At 51.9% G+C, this 19,544-nt stretch overlaps 1 long non-coding RNA gene across 1 annotated transcript in view; it reads left to right on the forward strand.

Annotated features, from left to right (window-relative positions):
* The window catches only part of LOC142429918 (uncharacterized), a 118,562-nt gene extending 100,663 nt beyond the window's left edge, over nt 1-17,899 (forward strand). The window contains exon 3 of the long non-coding RNA XR_012780439.1: nt 17,796-17,899. This is a non-coding gene — a long non-coding RNA (uncharacterized LOC142429918). The remainder of the gene's footprint in view (nt 1-17,795) is intronic.
* The last annotated feature ends 1,645 nt before the right edge of the window (nt 17,900-19,544 follow it).

Genomic DNA, 19,544 nt, shown 5'->3' on the forward strand with positions numbered 1-19,544 from the left:
TACAACTGGCTTTGGTTTGTGTGACTTCAGGTAAATCCCCGGACCTCTCTAGCCCTTAAAGAAGGGAGTCCAGCTCAAGTCCCTTCTTCTCACGCTAGCAGAGGAATCCCTGAAGTCCTCCTTAACGACATGCAACACGTGGGCAGCTTTGCCCTCATTGCATTTTCATGAGAAAGACCCAGGGTCAGCTCAGTTTCGCTGGTCCCAGCTGTGCAAACAGCCCTAATTGGAGCCCTCTGTGAGTCCCCTGCCCCCTCCAATGAGACTCCAGCTGCTCCCCAGAATCTCCCTGAAGCTGGACACCCAGGCAAGGAGGGCAGATTGAGTCCCCACCCACCCCCAGCCCCCAATGCCGGCTGCCATCAAGTCAGCTCACGGTGCTCCCAGCGGCTCCCCTGTGTGCCTGAGGATAACTATTCTCAGGAGGATTTTCAAGGGCTGGGCTTCTGATCGCCAAGCCTTTCTGCAGAGGTGCCTGTGGGTGGCCTCCAACTGCCAGCTTTTGGTTAGCAGCCAAGCACATTGACCACTTGCACACATGCACGTGCACACACACACATCAAGCAGCCATCTTACTTTCGCACCAGGCCTGTGCCAGGCAGTGTACCCATTTCCCAGGGCAACTTGTGTTTCAAAGCTGACTCTAAGATGGGTCTGGTCTCCAAGGACTCTGAGAAGAAGAATCTGTCCAGGGCTTCTGGTCTCCAGTGTTATGAAGACACAGCCCTGGCTGGGGGCGAGATGATAACAGGTGGGCAAGGGCATCCAGAGAGCAGAAGAAGACCGGAGCTGGCCAACCTGGAAGGAGCCCTGGTGGCACTGTGTTTAAAGCGCTCGCCCAGGTGCTCCATGGGACACAGACACAGCTGTACAAAGCCAGAGAGCTTTCCATCCTTAGAAACCCTTCCGAGGTCGTTCTCAGACCTAGAGGGTCGCGCTGGGCTGTGGCGTTTGGACAGCCCGGTCGCCAGTTCATCCTCCAACCCGTGTGGAATCTCTCCCACACTTTGCCACGGGCTGGGCACCCCGCTGGGTTGATGGCTGGGTGACAGCCTCGCACTTCTGGCTAATTCCAGGGGAGACTCATTTACACATTTACTGTTTAGCCTAATTGTTTCTTTAATTGAAAGCCAGCAGATTAGCGCGGGTTGCTTTCCCATGCAAAAGAGGCTTGAGTGAGAAGAAATAAGCCAAGGGCATTAGGGGAAAAAAACAAAAACCCAAAACCCAAACCCAGCTAGGGTTTAGGCTGGCTTTGGGGCAGGCAGGCTTTGTGGCCCCAGCGCTCTTGCATCTTAAAGTATTTGAGTTAATTTGACTGGTGGGGTGCTTAGTTGCCCAAACCCTGTAATAGGATTGCAGCCGGCTCCTTTCAGGCCCTACAAGGATAAGAAAGGACGGGCTAAGCCTTCTTTTCTCGAAGGAAACAGCCTCCACACTAGTGCAGGCCAAAATAATTAAGTAATTAGCAAAGGCATTTGTCAAAATGCCCAGTGGGCCTGACGAAAATGACAGCTCGGAGGAGGATGAAGAGCTTGCAAATAGCATTTTCTCCCAGCTCCAGGCTGGGGTCAGGCCTGGAGCCTGCCAGGAAAACGCCTGCCGGGGACTCTGGGGTCCTAGCTCAACCTTTGGGGTTCAAGTTCACTTCCCTGTGGCAAAAGCCGAGCTCTTATTTCTAAGGAGGCTTTCTTTGAAAGGCCTCTGGAACATCAAAGAGTAAGTGAAAAATACGGGAGTCATTTTCCTTTTCAAAGGATTGAAACCATTACGCAGCCAAGTCCACGGTGGGGAAACGCATTTGTGGTTCTTGAAATGAAAAGACTGGGAGAAAGAGCTGGAGGTTACACGCAGCCATTGACGCCGGCAAGCCGGTAAGCTTACGCTGTGCCTACTGTGTGCTGGGCAGATCCCTGGGTTTTCTGGGCTTCTTGAGAACTCCGCAAAACTCCAATTATTCAGAGTGGTTGTTGCATTTGTATACTGAGAGGCCATTCTGATCGCCCCCCACCCCCCTTGCGCGTGTCTACACACACACACACACACACACACACACACACACACACACACCCACCAACCCACCAACCCACCAACCCACCAACCCACCAACCACCACCACCACCACCACCACCCACCCCAATGGCTTGAAGTAGGCGCCACCGCCCTCCGAGGCTTATGAAATGAAAGCAGAGCAGGGAAAACAGAAGATCAACCCTTGGCTAAACTTAACACGATTGGTGAAGCCTGTCGTTTCCCCTTTGATGGAGATAAAACTACTTTCTGGCTGCAAAAAGTCTGGGCCTTTCTTCACCTGAAGCTGTGAGGTTTTATAAAAAGTTAAACTAGAAGAGTTAGTGTTTTTATTTATTTTTTTTGCCCCTTTACATCAGGAGGTAATGGCTTGCTGACTCTCCTGTGCTATCAGGGTAAGATGCAGAACAGCTGGTGGCAGATGGGGACAGGTCACATCAGGCTGCTTAGGGTGGATCATCTGATTTCGTGGAGAAGCAAAACCTTAAACATAGAAAGATGTCTGTTATTCATTTTCCTCTTCAACACGCCTGGTAGAGGCTTTGTCCTCCCATGCCTACATCTGTCTCTGCAACCCAGAGACCGGAAGAGCTGGATGGTGCCCAGCTGCTCCTACCCACGGCTCTGAAAAAGATCCCCATTGGGAGAAAAACATGGAACAAAGCCCCAAATCATAAAAGAAGTCCTGGTGAGCTAGAGACTGGTGGAACGTCTAAGACTAGTGCCCCAAGGGCCAAGGCACTTTTCACCCCCCCCCCTAATCCCCAGGTGAGAGTAACCAACCCTTTAAGATCCGAGGGCAGCATCTGCTCAAGAAGAAAGCACAGAGGGTTAGGAGGAAGTGGGATCCATGTTCAGACGTGGAGGAGGCTACGATGAATGAGGTGAAACAACAGTTGATGTGCTTTGTAAGCCTTCACCTCATTCACCATAAAAACGAAAAGCAACCACAACACCGTCTTTGTCCTGAAGAGGCTCCAGTGTTAGCTGGCATCGAGCCAGCTCCCACGCACGGCCAGCCCGTGCGCAACATCCGGCGCCATTCCCATGATCACGTGGGAGAATCGATGGGGGAGAATCAATGGGCTGGTTTGGGGACATAGATGGCCACGCCTTTCTGGGTGTTTTAGTCTGGACGCTCTACTGAACCTGGCTCAGCGTCTTAGCAACATGCAAGCCTCCACTGACAAATGAGCAGCCACAGGGCAGGAGGGAACCGGGGTCTCCTGAGTGGGAGGCAAGAATTCAACCACAGAGCTGCCCGATGCTTCATTGCTGCTGTCGGCCGAGGCAAGGTTGACCCATCAGTGTTATGGGCATGAGATTGAAACATGACACCAGTCATCACCGTGTCAATTCTACGCTGGGCACGGGTCTCTCATTCATTGCTCACAACAACCCTACGATGTGGGCATTTGTTTGTTTCCTTTAATGGATGGGGAAAGTGAGGCTAGGTCCGGGAATTGAGAGCTGAGAAGCCATATGGGGGGCGGAGGGGGAACAGCTCTAGAGTCTAAGGACCTGGGCTCGACACCCAGTTTTGACTTGTAGAGGTCAAAAGGAATTAGAATGGAGAAAAGATCAGTCGATTTAGAAACTAGGAGCTGGTGGGAGAGGGGAGTTGCCAGAGTGGACTAAGAATGGGGACAGAGTGTGAAGAGTGAGCCTTCCCAGCGTGGCTGTGGGGAGGGAAGAAGGGGGAAACATCATCACCCAGCCAGTCGGGAAGCTTCCAACAACCGGAGGAAGGAGGGGGAGACCTGTAGGTCTGAGAGCGCAAAGAGGGGAAGTTTAGAGATGCCAGAGAGGGGGAATGTCTGAGAAACACAGGCTAGTCCTGGAGGAGGTCGCCCAGAGAGAGCTGTTCCAGTACAGGATGCCCGGGCCTTATCTGACCTCCTCTGGCTTCCCGATTGCCCAGATGCGTGAGTCAAACATGCCTCCACACCCAATCCTTCTTTGCCAACTCAGACGCCAACCGTGCTTCCCATGGTACTCTGCTTCCATGCTGGGTTCAATAATTGGTTGCAATGGCCACATAGGACTGACTGATAATACTCACAATTATGGAGAATTTATTAGGGAAGTTAATTGATGACCACAAGTCAGGATCAGGATGCAGTAAGGAGACAGCCACACCTCTCCCCAACCAGCAGCCCAGTCTTTCTCCTGTCCACAGCCTCTCAGCCATGTGGTCGCTTGGCTTCTGCCTCTGGGAGCCTGAAAGCCAGCTAACCTGCCCTCTGTCTCACAGTTCCATAACCTCAGCCGCAATGAGGCGAACTTACCCCACGGCCTCAGCCCTGATCCTCTGAGTCTCCGGGTCATGGTCTTTGGTGCCTCTGGTCTTGGCCTCCGCGGCTTCAAGTAGAATCCTCCAGCGTGCTCTTCGGATGGTCCTGGGATTTCTCTCAGTGTCCGAGATGACGCTTCTAGACAGAGGAATGGTTTTGATGGAGGTGTGGTTTTTATAGTTCACCAGAGCATCCTCCAAGGAAACCACACCCTAATCCTATCTCAGAGGACTCCCTCTAAAATGGGATTGGAGTCTAAAGATACATCCTACCCTAATCCTGTAACAGAGAACACTTTCCAAAATGGGAATAGAACCACCGGCACAGAGTCCCAAATTACAATACATCACATAAGGGATTGCAGCTAGAAGGGCCGTGCTGAGTACATCTCAGACGTGTCTTGGTGAAGAACGATGGACTGCTACCTGAAAGAAAGTGTGGGGTTGGAGTCTACTCAGTGGCATCTTAGAAGAAAGGTCTGGCAATCTACCTGCCCCCGCCCCCCACGTGAGCTCTGGAAAACAACCTGGAGCACAGTTGAACAGAGTGGTTCTCAACCCTCCTCATGCCTCGACCCTTTCATGCAGTTCCTCATGTTGTGGAGACCCCCCACCATAACATGATTTTCATTGCTACTTCACCACTGTCATTTTGCTATTGTTATGAATCAGGTGACCCCTGTGAAAGGGTCATTCGCCCCCCCCCCTCCCAAAGGCTTGCGACCCACAGGTTGAGAACCACTGCTTAACACATATGGGAATTATTGTGAGTCAGCATCAGTTCAATGGCAGCTGGGGGGGTGGGGCGTTTGTCTTGGGGAGGAAAGCCAGGTGGCCATAGTGGCTCCTGCAGAGAAAGGAGGCAAGGCAAAGGAGATATTGTGTGTGTGTGTGTGTGTGTGTGTGCGTGCGTGCATCTTTTAGAAATGGAATTCGTGTTATTTTTGTTGGTGTATGCATGCACCGAAGAAAACCGCACCAATTCAGCAATTTCAACATTCACACTTTGGTGACACGGATGACATTCTTTGAGAGGTGGGACGAGTCCCACCCTCTTCTTCTGGGTTATTCCTTCCCCCGTGTCATCAAACTCACTGCACCTAAGCTTCCAATTCGATTTTCTGAGTTGCTGCTGTCCATCGGATCCTGTAGAGTTAGTCAGTTCTTAAAAGAGCACCAGGCCGAAGGCAGAGGAGTGAAACTATTGTTTGGCCCCAAGGGTGAGTCAGAATCTCTTGGGTGGCAGTGAGCGGTTTGTTTGGATAAAGACATTGTGGGGGGTATCTTTGGTTGCAGGTTTAAGGTATAAAGCAATGGTTTCCAGGGTTTCTTCAGCATCCATGGTTCCAGAAGCTCTGGATTCCCTGAGTATTTCAAGTTTCATTTTGCGTTTTCCCCTATCTGATCAGAGGGAGTTGACTCTGGCACGGTCAGGGAGGACTGACAGGAGTCAAGCGGAGCGGGAGCGATTGGCTTGAGTACTGTCTAAGGGGGAGCCAAGGCCAAGAATCAGTGAAGACAAGAGCAACTTAGGTGGCGATGCCGGCGTTGGGCCAGCTCTGGGAGAGCTTCAGGTTGTGGTTGGAGTTGGGGAATTTGGATCTCAAGACCCTGAGGGCAGAGCATTTTTCTAGGTACGAATGCTATCTGAGTCAAGAGTGAGGGACACCTAGAGTCAGGGCAGAATGGAAAGCTACAGGATCTTAGAAGGACAAGGATCCAGGGCTCGGGGTATCTCCAAGGGTGTGCCACATACTGGGCAATGCCAATGAGAGCAACAAGAGAATGGTGAACAAGAGATGGTGAACGGGCTGTGCCAGTGCCCAGGCACACTGGGGTAGTGCTGATGGTTTTGTCGCTCCCTCTTCTCCGTAGAGGCAGTGGGAGATATGGGGACTGGGAGGTCAGACCAGCCTGGTTTCTAACTCTGGCTTTCTACTTACTAGTTGTGTAATCTTAGAGAAATCACTTGGTTGATCTCTGAGTTCTGTTTTCTTCATCTACAAAAGTGGGGTGACTGCTTCAGGGGTGTGTGTGGACTGAACAAGGTAACGTTTGCAGACCCTGGGAATAGTGCCTTCCAGACAGTGAGCGGTCAGCGAAGGGCAGTTTTTTGAAAAGACGGAGCTGGATGAAGCCTCAAGTCCTCTGGCCCAACAGATGAGGAAGAGGAGGTTCAGGAAGGTCAAAGATTGGGGAAGGTAGCAGAGGTCACACAGGGCAGACCTTTGGTAGAAATGTGGCAGTATGGAAGCATTCCAGAATCCCAATGTTCCCAGTCAGGTGCTGGGTACAAAGCGTGTGTGTGTGTGTGTGTGTGTGTGTGTGTGTGTGTGTGTGTACGTACAGGTCACAGCTCTCCATGGTGACTGGCACAGAGGATGAAAAGCTTGCCTTCGAAGTATGAAACGCATCCTCTAATCAGGCAGACAAGCAGGCCATCTCTAAATCAGCCTTGCCCATTTCACCATCAACAGCCCAGGCACTGGCCTCTCTCCCTTTTTGGTCCGATAGCCTGAGTCTGCTACCTTTCCGGTCTCCTAAAGCAGGACACCTGGCATGAGGGCAAGCGTCCAGGTGGAAGTTAATATGTCCAGAGTCTGATACAGTGAGGGTGTGCTATAAATACCTATCGCACTGATGAATGAATTTGAATTAGTCCTTCTTTGTTGAGGATGGGGACCTGTCATCTGTTGGCTGTGGAGGGGCTGGGTCACCTGGTCGAGGGGTTAGCCAAAAAATATAAAACCAAGCTTACTCCTCCCTGCCCTCAAGTCCCTTCCCACTCTTTGCGACTGCCCCCTTGGAGTCCCGGAGACTACACATCCTTATGGGAGTAGAGAGCCTCATCTTTCTCCCAAGGGAGTGGCTGGTGGGTTCAAACTGCTGACATTGTCATTAGCAGCCCAGTGCGTAACCCACTCCGCCACCGGGGCTCCAAAGGGGGGTTGAGATTCCACCGCTATCATTAACTAATGACGACTTCTCTCCTGAGCATAGAATCACGCCTGGAAAAGCCAGCATCGACAGCGCTGTGGGTCCCAGCTCTCCAGGGTGAGTGGGTGGGCGGGCGAGTGGCTGGGCGTCCGAAAGAGCTGGAGTCAATGGCATCTGGTGGTTTCGTACGTCCCACACTTGGATGTTTCAGTGGTAGGTGGCCGGTGGTCACCTTCTCAGCACGGTGTCTGCTCTGGGCTAGTCTCTTGTGAGCATCTCGCTAGTCTCAGCAGTACATGTGGGGCTACCCTCTTGCCCTCGATGCTCCTCTGAGTGTTTCTCCAGCCCTACATTCTGCAAGTGCTAGGAAGAGGCCGAGAGACCCAGGACACACACCCTGCCACCCGTCCCCCTTCCCCCCCACCTAACTGTCCACTAGCTGTCCCCCCTGGGAAAGAGGAGCCAAGTCAGCAGTGCCCTGGCTTCATTTAACCCCGAGGGGCCTACCACCTCAGGTGTGCCAGCCCCGAGGGTCGCAGATGAAGGCTTGCCGCGAACAGGCCTGGTTTTTTTTGGGTGGGGCCAGGGAGGGGTACTCCTCACTGACATGGGGGGGGGGCAAAGGCTCTGCGTGGAAATTTAATTTGCAGTTGACATAAGGCAAATTGCTGGCATTTTTTGTTTGCAGCCTGGAATGTAGCCTCGCTGGGCTGCCCCAGACATTCCAGGTGACAGCTTCCATTTGCACACTCCAGAATGTTCGCTTAGAGGAGAGGATAATAAAATAAAAAAAAAAAAGAAGAAGAAGTTAAGTAATTTTACAGGGGGAGAACCCTCAATCATAGTTTAATTCCACTAATTAATATCACCTCCAATTCTCCCTCGCTCTTGTCAGCTACAAAGCAGAAGCAACATATCCCCCGCCCACCTGAGCCCCATGGCATGTCTCCACAAGGTGTATGTTTCGTGGCTTAACTTTCCCTCAGTTCTGACGACCGTCCCACAAACGCATCACCATTGAGATGATCCTGACTCACGGCGGGCGACCCTCTAGGACAGACCAGGGCTGCTCCGTTGGCTTTCTGGACAGCCTCTTATTTTTTATGAGTGGCTGATGGGTTGGAACCGCTGACCTCGAGATGAGCGACCCGTCGCTTAACCCACCTGGCCACCAGGGCTCCTTTAGATGACAGTGCACAGGCTGCTGGTGATTTTTTTTGGTTAGGCTGGGAGGCTCACTCCTCCCTGTGCGTGTGACTGGCGTAAAGGGCTTGAAAGATGCCCCCCGCCCCCCTGTCCCTGCCTGGATCCTTTGTGTGAAACCTGGGGTGCCGGCTCAGAGCTCACTGCCAGGAGTCAAGGCTGGCGCTCACAGCCACAGCGTGCGGGGCAGCGGGGTCTCAGAAGGATTTGTTGAAAGAATAAACGTGTGAATGGAAGGATGGATGGGGGAAGGTGTGGTTTCCAATCCCCCACCCCACCCCAGACCAGAGTTCCTCTGTCTAGCCGGAGACGTCCGTCACATTCCAGGAGGAAGGGCACCCCTCAGATTCGAGTCTGGGGCTGGTCGCCTTCCACTGAAAATATGTCCTGAAGATGCCTGTCTGGGGCGGGGTTCCGTGGAATGCAGACGGGGAACGGACGCCTCCGCGGCGCAGTGGGAACCCGAGGCCGCTGCTGCCATCGTGCGGACAGGCATTGAAACACAGGCGTGCTTGGCTCTAAGGAACCCGTGGCCATGGAGAAGATTCTGACTCAGTGACCCACACCATAGAGTACAACTGTCCCATGGGGTTTTGCAAGGCTGTCATCTCCACGCAAGCAGACGGCCACATCTTTCTTCCGCCACGCAGCCAGTGGGCTCCAAACGGCTAACCTTTCAGCTCACTGTCCAGTGCATAACCATTCTGCCTCCAGGAGCCATGAGATAATTAATCGCAGTGGTCTCTACACCAAAAATCCCAGCCAGAATCGATCCCAATTTTCGGTGACTCTAGAGGATAGCCGAAAACTGATTTCCATGGTTTCTAAGAGCGAAATCTTTGCGCCAGTCAACGACGACATCGTTGCCCTCGAGATCCACTCAGAAACTCCCACTGCCTGCCAGCCACTCCATTCCAAGCCGGCCACCCTAGAAGGACAGTCACACTGCTCCCGTGGGATTCTGAGACTGTAACTCTGGGCAGGAGTAGAAAGCCTCATCTGTCTCCCTCTGACGGCTGGTGGCTTTAATAGCAGAACGCTGGGTAAGCTGCTACACCCCAGGATCTTCTGGAAGATTCTAAGTAGACTCCTCAGCAGCCTCCACATTTCTCTCACAACCTGGGCAGACTCTAAGATGGCAGCCTTCTTGGTATTGGATCAGACCCTCCTTCCAGAACCACCATGACCTGCATGCCCCGTTGAAATAACAACTCACTTAAAAAATAATAAAAACAACTCATTTGTATTGAGTCTGACACACATTGGACATGGGAAACGGAGACGAAGAGTGACAGCCCAGCCTGTGCCTGGCTAATAGTGGGGAAGGGGGAGTCAGGACTTGACACCATGCCGCCCAGCTCTGGACCCAACTTTTGCTCACTACCCCACCCTCTTTCTTCCTATATCTCCTTCTTCCTCTCCCACACCTTCCAAACCCCTCTAGGAAGGTCCCCACTTAGGAAGAATTGGTGTTACAAGAAACCATATTTACCACCATCTGGTGTTTTTGGGGGATGGTGTTGGTGTTGATGACATATCTTCTTGTTAGTAATACGTACGACATACAGGGTGACAACATGTAATTTGTTGGTGTTACATAATTCTCATGGCAACTCCCCCAAACAAAGGAAGATTGAATTTATAACAATACTGATAGGAAAAGGCAATAATCATTAAAAAAAACTAAGAGATAGAGAGGAAGAGGGATTTCCAGCTTAAGTTAGAACTGATTCAGGACAGAGTCCTTGAACAAAACCTCGATGTACGTTGGACCTGGTCATATGTACTTATGACAGTGTCTCCATACCTGTCATCACACCGTATGTGTGCTTGTCCAGGGAGACAAGTGCAGAGATGTTATGTCTGTGCATTAAGCCCAACCCACTGCCATCAAGCTGACTCTGACTCTCTAGGCCAGAGGAGACCTGTTCCATAGGGTTTCCCAGGCTGTCACAGCTTTGGAAGCGGACAGTCATAGCTGTTCTCCCTGCAAACGGCTGCTTCAGGATTCGAACTCACTTTTGGTTAACAGCTGAGTGCTTTCCTGCCAGTGGGCGACCAGCGCTCCTTTCAGAAGCTATAAAGACCCATCAGACTGGGGACAGCCATTCCTAGCACTTGTGTCCTCAGAAATGTGCAAAGCCACAGGAGAGGCGTGGGGTATGTTTCTGGGCTGTAATTTGTGCCTGGCGCTTGACAAAGGTGATGACTGGCGGGACAGATGATTTCACCAGTTATTTCCGGCACTGTGTTTATATGAACCGACCGCCCCAGCATGGCTCAGGTCAACAACTAACCAGTGAAACAGTTGCTGCTGCGTCCGTTCTGACTCATGGCAGCCTCGTGTGCATCAGACTAGCACTGGGAACCATTGGGTTTTCAACAGCTGATTTGTTCCAAGGCAGATCACCTGGCCTTTCTTCGGAGGCATTTCTGGGAGGACCCGAACTTCCACTCACCATCATTCAATATCTCTATGCATACATTTCCTTGCTCCTTACCCTGGAGTGCCTGGCATTGAATTGACCATAGCAGAAGTTACGTGCAGCTGGGCAGGAGGATGGCAGCCTCTCTCTCTCTCTCTGCATTTTTCTGGGTGGACGTGACCACACAGAAACCACACAGGCAGCATTGAGCTGGGTGATACCAAACATAGTTCCAGCAGAGTGCGCCTGACCCAAGCTGTCGATTCAAACTTTGAATCGTCTCAGATGCACATGGAAGTTGGGCACCAAGCAAGAGAGGCTGGAGAAGAATCGATGCGTTTCAATGAGGGTGCTGGTAAAGAATAGTTAGGGTCCTATGTCAAAAGACCAAACCCACCTGGCTGGAAGAAGGTCAGCCAGAATGCTTGTTAGAGGCGAGGATGTCGAGTCTTTCTCGAGGACTTTGAGAGACCAGTGCACTGGCGAAGGACCTCATGCTTGGTAAAGTGATGGGGCGGCGGAAACCAGGAGGACTCGCTTCTCAACGGACCAGCCCAGTGGCTAGAGTCATGGGCTCAAACCTAAGAACAATTGTGAGGATGGGGCAGGAGTGGGTGGCGGCTCGTGATGGACGGACGCAGGGTCCTTAGGGGTGGAACCTGACTTGATGGCTCTTGACAACAACGTGTCCTTTGTGTTTGAAGAAAGTTTATAAATGTATGAAAGTTTGGAAGCCACAAATCAAAACCCAGTCTAAAATGGTTTGTGAAATACACTGCAACATTATATCGGAACAGGACTTTTTTTTTCTTAAGTTCCAGCCTGCAGATCAACCCTTCAGGGTTTCTGTCCACCTCTTTGTGTGTTGGGTCCTCCAGGGGACAGTAGCCACGCACACCCATCGGCCTTTCCTTAATGGAGAGGCAGGGTAACACCGAGTGACTGAACTCAGCCCTTTCTGCTTTATTCAAGAGGCAGCATGGTTAGTGGCCCCCACAAGCTCCTGGTGACACAAATGCTGAACATACTCAGCTGATGATCAAGGAGGTTCTTGCTCTCCCAGAGGAGGCACCTCGGGGACTGGGGGGGGGGGGGAAGCCAGGTGCTTGGGGTGGGGGCGGTGGGGAGGTACAAAGAAATGGGAGACAGCGTTTCCGCCCCGTTGGTGATGGTCTGATCAGCAGCGTGAACCCACAAGCAGCTTCCTGGGGAAAGATGAGGCTCTCATGAAGGTTTACAGCTTCAGAACCCCCCACCCCCACCCTGTAGCCGTTCTCCTCGGCTCTGGAGGGCTGCTCTGGGTTGGCGTTGACTTGACCGCAGTGGGCTGTGTTCTCAGTAAGTACCGGGGTGGTGTCCTGTGGCCATGTGAGGTCATACGTGTGGGGGCTAAGGACACACACAGGATGGGAGCCCAGAGAGTACAGGAGAGCAGGAAAGCCTGGCCAGGGGAGCGAGGGGGACCAGCAAGAGTCAAGAAACCGAAAGGAGACCCGGAGGCCTTGGCAAACCCCTGTACAGTGTCACCAGGAGGTCCGGGCTCAGCACAGGCAGACAGGCAGGCATCCTCTCCGGACCCTCCCACAAGGCCCGGCGGCCACTGGTTTCCCACTGTTCTCTCCAAGCCCTGGCACAGTCCCTGCACAGAGCCTGGCCAGCTGACACTGTGCCCAGGGCACTAGCAGCTTTGAGCTGAGGGAAAGAGTAGTGCAAAGAGGTCAGAGAAAATAAACTACTTAATGAAGCTCCTTACCCACCCGCCCCGCCCCCATAAAGAGTGTTCCAGAGAACAAATTAGGGGTACGCTTTTTTTTAAAGAATATTTTGCATGGCCATATACTTGAACGTGCCAGCCGGTATCCTGTGGGCTTGTGTCCAAGGCCGGAGGGGGAAGTAGGGGTGCTTATGGTGAGGGGAGCCTCCGGAGCCGGTGGGCCTGTCAGAGGCTGACAGAGCACGTGGCCCTGGAGCTGGCTGGGACCCAACAGAGAGTTGGCATGGCTTCGATGCACAGGGATGTCCCCTGCCCCGCCAGACCTCCCAAGAATCCGTGTAATCTCCTTGCCACCCATGCCATTGTCAAAAGTGTGGTGGGAAGAAACAGTATTTGGGAGAGAAGGTCTGGCTGCCCTCCTCCTAATCGAGAGGTCATCCATCTCCCGCCTTCCTGCAAAGGCTGGCCCTTCCACACTCTGCTCTGACTTGTGGTAAAGGTCATTGGAAAGGGCACTTGTCTGCACGTGACAAGTAATTCTCACCACTGCACCAGCTAACGTGAACCGTGGATTTCCTCAATGTTCCCCGAGACGCAAGTATCGGCTGTCACAATCACGGTGACAAACGTGGCGTGTGCTGATTAATACGCTTACATGGGAAAGTATACCCATCTGGGGAGAAAGAGTCATTAAATACGTGGAGTCAATCTACTCTTGTGTGGTCCCCTCGAGGACCACATCTTTCGCTCAAGGAAGAGCTTTGTGGGTTAGCAGTGGAGCACTTAAACCACTGCGCCACCAGGGCTCCTCTGGGGTCCCCTCCTTTGATTTTCAGGAATCCCGGAGGCACGGTGATTACACCCACGGCTGCTGACACAGGGGAACGGTGTGGCAGCCTGCTTGCGAAAGGGTGCACCAAGCCCCAAACTCACGGCCGCCAAGCCAATTCTGGTTCCCGGTGGCCCTCTGTGAGCTCGGAGAGTATAAACCTTTACGACATCAGAAAGTTTTATCTTTCTCTCGTAAAGCAGAGAGTGGGTGTGAACTGTAGACCTTACAGTTAGTAGTTCAACATATAACCCACAGCAGAGCCCAGGCATGTGTGTGTATGTGTATATATATATATTGTTGTTGTGTGTGTGTGTGTGTGTGTGTGTGTGTGAAAGATGAGGCCTTCTAGTCCCGTAAAGAGTTCATCTTAGACACTCATGGGGCAGTGCTACCCATTCTATAGGGTTGCTATCAGTCAGAATTGACTCAATGGCAGTTGAGGTTTGTTGTTGAGTCAAATCTCAAGGTCGGGGATCAGTTTACCTTGGTCTACCAGCGGGTACAGGTGCCGTGTCTGCGGCTACATTGTCTAAGCCTCAATCCTGATGTCACTACTAACTAGTTGTGGATCTTGGAGCCCGTGACTTCTGAGTCTTCTTCACATAAAATTGGGGAAACACCAGGCCCCAGGAGGTTGTCGCAAAGATGTCATGAGGGAGTTCCTGAACCGTGGCCCAGTCCAGCCAGTCTCTGTGGCATTTGGTGCCTGTTTGTACTTTGGAGCCCCTCCCATTCCTGTGGCTCTCAGGATCTCTCTTGCCGTGCCAGAGGACACCCCATGCAAAGTCTGTGGGTGGCAAAAACGACTTGAGCTCAGTTGCTAGGCCGGAGGCTGATGCTTGGAAACCACCCAGTGGCACCATGGAAACCAAGCTGGCGACCTGTTTCTGTCAACACTGTTGTGGTTGCTAGTTGCCATCCAGTCTATCCCCGCTCATGGACAGTCCTGGTGTACACCGGCACTCTCCAGGACTTGCCGTAGCTGTGACCCTCCAGAAGCAGAGGGTCAGACCTTGCTTCGGAGGCCACCCCTGGATAGGTTTGCCTTATTCCGTGAATAGCCCGGTGCTTCCCCTTTTGTGCCACCCAAGATCACAGCCAAGCAAGCCCTAAGGAAGAAGACCCAGGAGTGGAGCCGGGACCATTGATCTGAGATCCCTGTACCCACCTCCTCCACTCAGGAGACAGAGAGCTCAGACACCAAAGACAGCAACAGATGGCGTGAAGCAGTGGCAGAGAAGTTCTGCCGACAGAGGAACCAGAACCAGGAGACCGGCAGGAGACAGGGTGGTGGGCTTCCTGGACCATGGAGTGAGAAAGCCGAATTCCTTTGGGTAGGAGGCTTGCTGGTGGACTGAGTTGTCTCTGAGTACTTGAGTTGGGGTGCTGGGGTTTGTCCACCCATGGAGGTAGGGAGAATACTTTGGGTAGAGAAGGGTGCCTCAATTGGGCCACAAGAGCTTTGTCACATTTGCCCAAGCATGCCAAGTGGCTTTTCTCTGTGTGGGTGAGGGGCCCCAGGGCCCGAGGAAAGTGGGCCTTTGGGCAGAGCTGGAAGAGGCTGTCCTGATAAAAAAGCAAAACTGTATCCTGAGTGTTTCTGATCCTGAACTGTAATCTATTATTTCCCTATGAAATCCAGTGAGTATCATCTGAGTTCTGCATGGCCATCAGAATACATTATTTCATTTCCCCTCCGCCCCCTCCCCCCCAATCCCAACGAGCACAATTCTACTTTAACATACGGGGTCACCCTGAGGCAGCATTGATTTGTGGGCAACAGACTTGGGATTTTGCAAACCGTTGGTCAAGCTCGGTTTGGCCAATGGAAGGGCAGGGAGCAGGGAACAGACAAGTCACTCAGCGTGGTGTTGGGGCTGTGGTAGCATTCCCTCTGGGACCCCTTTCCCTGTCCACAGGGCAGCCACGCTCTTCGCCATCCCTCTTACGGTGCGGAGGCAGCAGCTTTCTGCTTTGGCTACCTTTAACCCTCCCCAGTACCTCCCGTGGCTCGCTCTCTCCATCAAAATACCCGACATGGACTTTGTCTCTTGACCAGACCCTGACCTTCCGAGCTCCTGAATAGCCATGATAAGCAAGCTTATGTGTTGAGCGACATCAAAAAGGACTTCTTAATTTTTAACCCCAGTAAGCTGTCCAAGTGGCCCAATCAGTTTGGGAGGAGAGGCAACTTCTAAATCGTTCAAATAAATAGTGGGTAGACACGAAAGAATAGTGGTAGAGGATAGACGCGCTATAAAGGGTCAGGAGACAAGGAGCAACTCCACAGCCACCAATCCAGTTTAACAAAACAAGCATCGTCGTTGTCTTCAGAGCTGTAAGGCGTTCCTCCTCCCACCTCCTCCCTGTCCCTCCTCCCCTCTGCAAGGATCTCCACACTTGGGCATCTACCGCTCCCTTGTCTCGCCCCCACCCCCCGCAACAGTTTTATTGGCATTAAGTTCACATATCATACAATCCAATGGTTCAATCCCATCAAGAATTGTTGTGCAATCCCTTTGCTTTTTGTAGACTTACCACAGGCCGGTGTCCCCTAGCAATGGTTAGGTTCTATGTTTTTATTTCCCATAAAAGAAATAACATTACTTGTATTCTTCGGTGGCTTGATTGCAGGGCGTGCCCAGCTGGTATTCAAAATGCCGGTCTGTTTGAACTGACCCAAGGGCTCTGATTGAGAAAGACCTGCCTTCTTCAAAGACTGGGGCCAAGGGAATTCTAGGGGGGCAGTTCCACTCTGTCCCATGGAGTCACTGAGTCAGAATTGACTAGGCGGCACACACCAGCAGCAGCAATTCAGACCACAGCGTGTAGTTGCAAGGTAGCTATTGTCACTGTCAACCACAAGGTTAGCAGTTCAAAGCCACCAGCCACTCCAAGGGAGAAAGAGGAGGCTTTCTACTCCCCTAAACAGTGACAATCTTGGGGATTGTCTACCTTGGGGAAGCTCCACCCTGTCCTTTGGGGTCCTGATGAGTCAGAAGCAACTCTGCCAGGGAGCTTGCATGTTGACGGTATTTTAATCTGTGATGATACCTCATCACCCGCTGTCTTGTCATAGCCATGGGCTTCTCACAGTGTTTCCAACCGGAAGGCTGTTTGTCTTCAGGGGCCAGCGTGGCAATGTTTCTTGAGTGTTCAGAGTGAGGAGCGGAGCTTCTGGGGTGGCAGAGCAGCCAGGGACTGTCCCCTTTATTTGTTGTCGGGCCAGTGAGTAGATCTTGACCCTCGGGGACCCCCGTGTGGCCCAGCAGAATCGCCTCTCGGGGTTCTTCAGGAGGTCGTCTTCCCGGGAGCAGTCTTCCTGGTCCTTGCCCATGGCACCACGGGGCTGGCTGCAACACAACTGTGAATTGCAAGGCTCCAGCCACCAGCGCTCCCACACCTCGTTCTCACTGTCACTGCGTCATCCGCAGATGCTGTTGCCGCCGGGTGCCATCATGTCCGTTCTGACTCATAGCGATGCTACGTACCTCCAAAGTCACCGCCATCCGCTGGATGCTGGCTCCTTCCGACCCATAGGACAGGGTAGAACTGCCCCTGTGAGTTCCCGAGACTGACACTGCTTACGGGAGTAGAGAGCCCTGTCTTTCTCCCACCCCTTGATGATGTAGGGCTAAATTGTGTTCTACCCCTTGCATATACAAGTGTATATGGCTTCACACCCCACGGGATTCCTTGCTGTCAGAATTTTTTGTTTAATTTCGCAACAAGGAGGGTGCGAGAGGCGACTTCATGGTGGCTTCCGTGAGTGTATTCCTGCTTGGGAGTGATCAGGAGCAGGTTTTCCATGCTGCCTTTTGGGAGTTTCTGTGCTGAGAGAAGCCTGTCCAAGAGGAGCTCATTGTATTGTTCGAACACCCCAAGGTCACGGCTGAGGTGGGGCGGCTGGGGAGGACAGCGAGGTCGCAGGGGGCGGAAGGTGCCCACCGCAGTGCAGAGTGGAGAGGGTGGGGTATTGGCCGTACTGGCAGAGACAGATGGAGAGCGCTCGGCTCTTAAATCTGCCTTGATTGGAGACACCCCCCCTCCCCCCCCCTGCCCACTGCCCCAGTTACTTTGCAAACAGCGTGCGCGTCAGGGGTCCCTCAAGCAGAAGCCAAGCCGAAGAGGCAGGCAGTGTCGCTGAGGAAGGGGTAAGGAGGGGCCTGCGGAGAGCAGGCAGGCAAGTGTCCAGGTGCAGAAAGGGCAGCTGCTTCTGAACGCCAGCCAACTTTTAAACTGGGAGGTGTTTGGCCAGACCTTCCAACTTTTTGAGTAAAGCTCAAAATACAATTTTTATAGGAATTCTCCCAATTTTTAGACATTGGCTGCTAATTTAAAATGTTTTCTTTTTTAAAGGTCAGATGGAGTCAAACAAACCAGGTGTGTGGTAGCTGGCATTAACCTTCAAAGGCATCTTGGTCAAGAGAAAGGATTCACCCCGGAGCTGCCCAGCAAGTGTGAGTGCTTCTGGGGCTGGCACTTGGATCAGGAGGGAATGAGGGGAAGTAGGGCCTTGATCTCCTGCTGGAGACTGTCTTGAGGGGTCCTTGGGACTGTGCAGAGACGGTGGGGAAGGGCAGCACTGTATGGAGTGACCAGCCCTTCTCTTCCAAGTCAACATTTCATAAGCCAAATCTGACTGCCACTTTCCATCACCTTCCATCTGTTAGACAATTCTCACCCCATCTAGATGACAATGATGACGTTAGCTAACATAGCATTCCTGCTCATTCGGTCCCAAACACTGTCCTAAGCATGTGTGCATACTTTAAAGCAATTTATCCTCACAAGACTCCCCATCTTAGCCAAAAATGCATCTTCCTGGGTCCATGCGTGGATGAAGCCTCTGGTGAATCCCCTTGCCTCCTGGTTGAGGGACTTGAATAGCCCTGTTGTCAGACAGATAGCTTTGTAAGTCAATCATAGCAGACGTCTCAAATTTACTGCCATTGAATTCATGCTGACGCCTAGTGACCCTGCAGGACAGGGTAGAACTGTCCCTGCGAGTTTCTGAGACTGTAACTCTTTTTTATTTTAATCATTTTATTGGGGGCTCCTACAATTCTTATCACAATCCATCCATCCACTGTGTCAAGAACATATGTACATTTGTTGCCATCATCATTTTCAAAACATTTGCCTTCTACTTGAGCTCTTAATATCTGCTGCTCATTTTCCCCCTCCCTCCCCATTCCCCCCCTCCATGAACCCTTCATCATTCGTATATTATTATTTTGTCATATGTTAGACGGTGACTCTATACAGGAGTAGAAAGCAATTTTTCCCCATAGGAGTGGCTGGTGGTGTTTTCCCACTGCTGCCCTTGTGCGAACAGAACACGGGGAAAATGTATGCTTTGAAGATCAGGACAGGTGTGTCAGGGTTGTGTCTTCTCACCATACTTATTTCGTCTATAAGCTGGTCTATTTGAAGAAGAACTCTGAGTCGGGATCAGAGGAAGGCTTATGAACAACCCGTGATATGCAAGTGACACAACCTTGCTTTTTGAAATCAAGGAAGCCTTGAAGCATTCGCTGACGATCCAAGGTTTTCCGTCTTCGGTATTGATCGCAACTCAGTGTAAAGAAAAGAAAATTCCTCTACACGGGACCCATCGACAACATCATGATAAACAGAGAGAGGATGAAAGTTGTCAATGATTTTGCCCTGCTTGAATCTGGTAGAAGCTGGCAGAAAGAGGTCTATATTAGTGCCCATTTCAAAGAAAGGTGACCCAACAGAAATCAGTCACGAAATCAAAGGGCACATTGCCAGGGCAAATGTGCTGCCCAAGACTCCATTAGATGCTGAAGGGTCAGGGGCCCTGTCACTGTGAGGACTAAGGTGTGCCTGACCCAAGCCACGGTATCTTCCATCGCTTCACATGCTTGTGGAAACGGAACATTGAACAAGGAAGGCTGAAGAACAATCAATGCGCTGGATGACGGTGCTGGCGAAGAATACCGGAAACACCGCGGACGGCCAGAGAGCAAACAAATCTGTCCTTGGAATTCAGGATGACAGACATGTTGTCAAGAGAGCCCAGTCCCTGGAGAAAGACCTCCTGCTTGGTAAAGTGGCAGGGCAGGGACAAAGAGGACAACC

Source organism: Tenrec ecaudatus, chromosome 16 (genome assembly GCF_050624435.1).
Source record: "Tenrec ecaudatus isolate mTenEca1 chromosome 16, mTenEca1.hap1, whole genome shotgun sequence".
Lineage (NCBI taxonomy): Eukaryota > Metazoa > Chordata > Mammalia > Afrosoricida > Tenrecidae > Tenrec > Tenrec ecaudatus.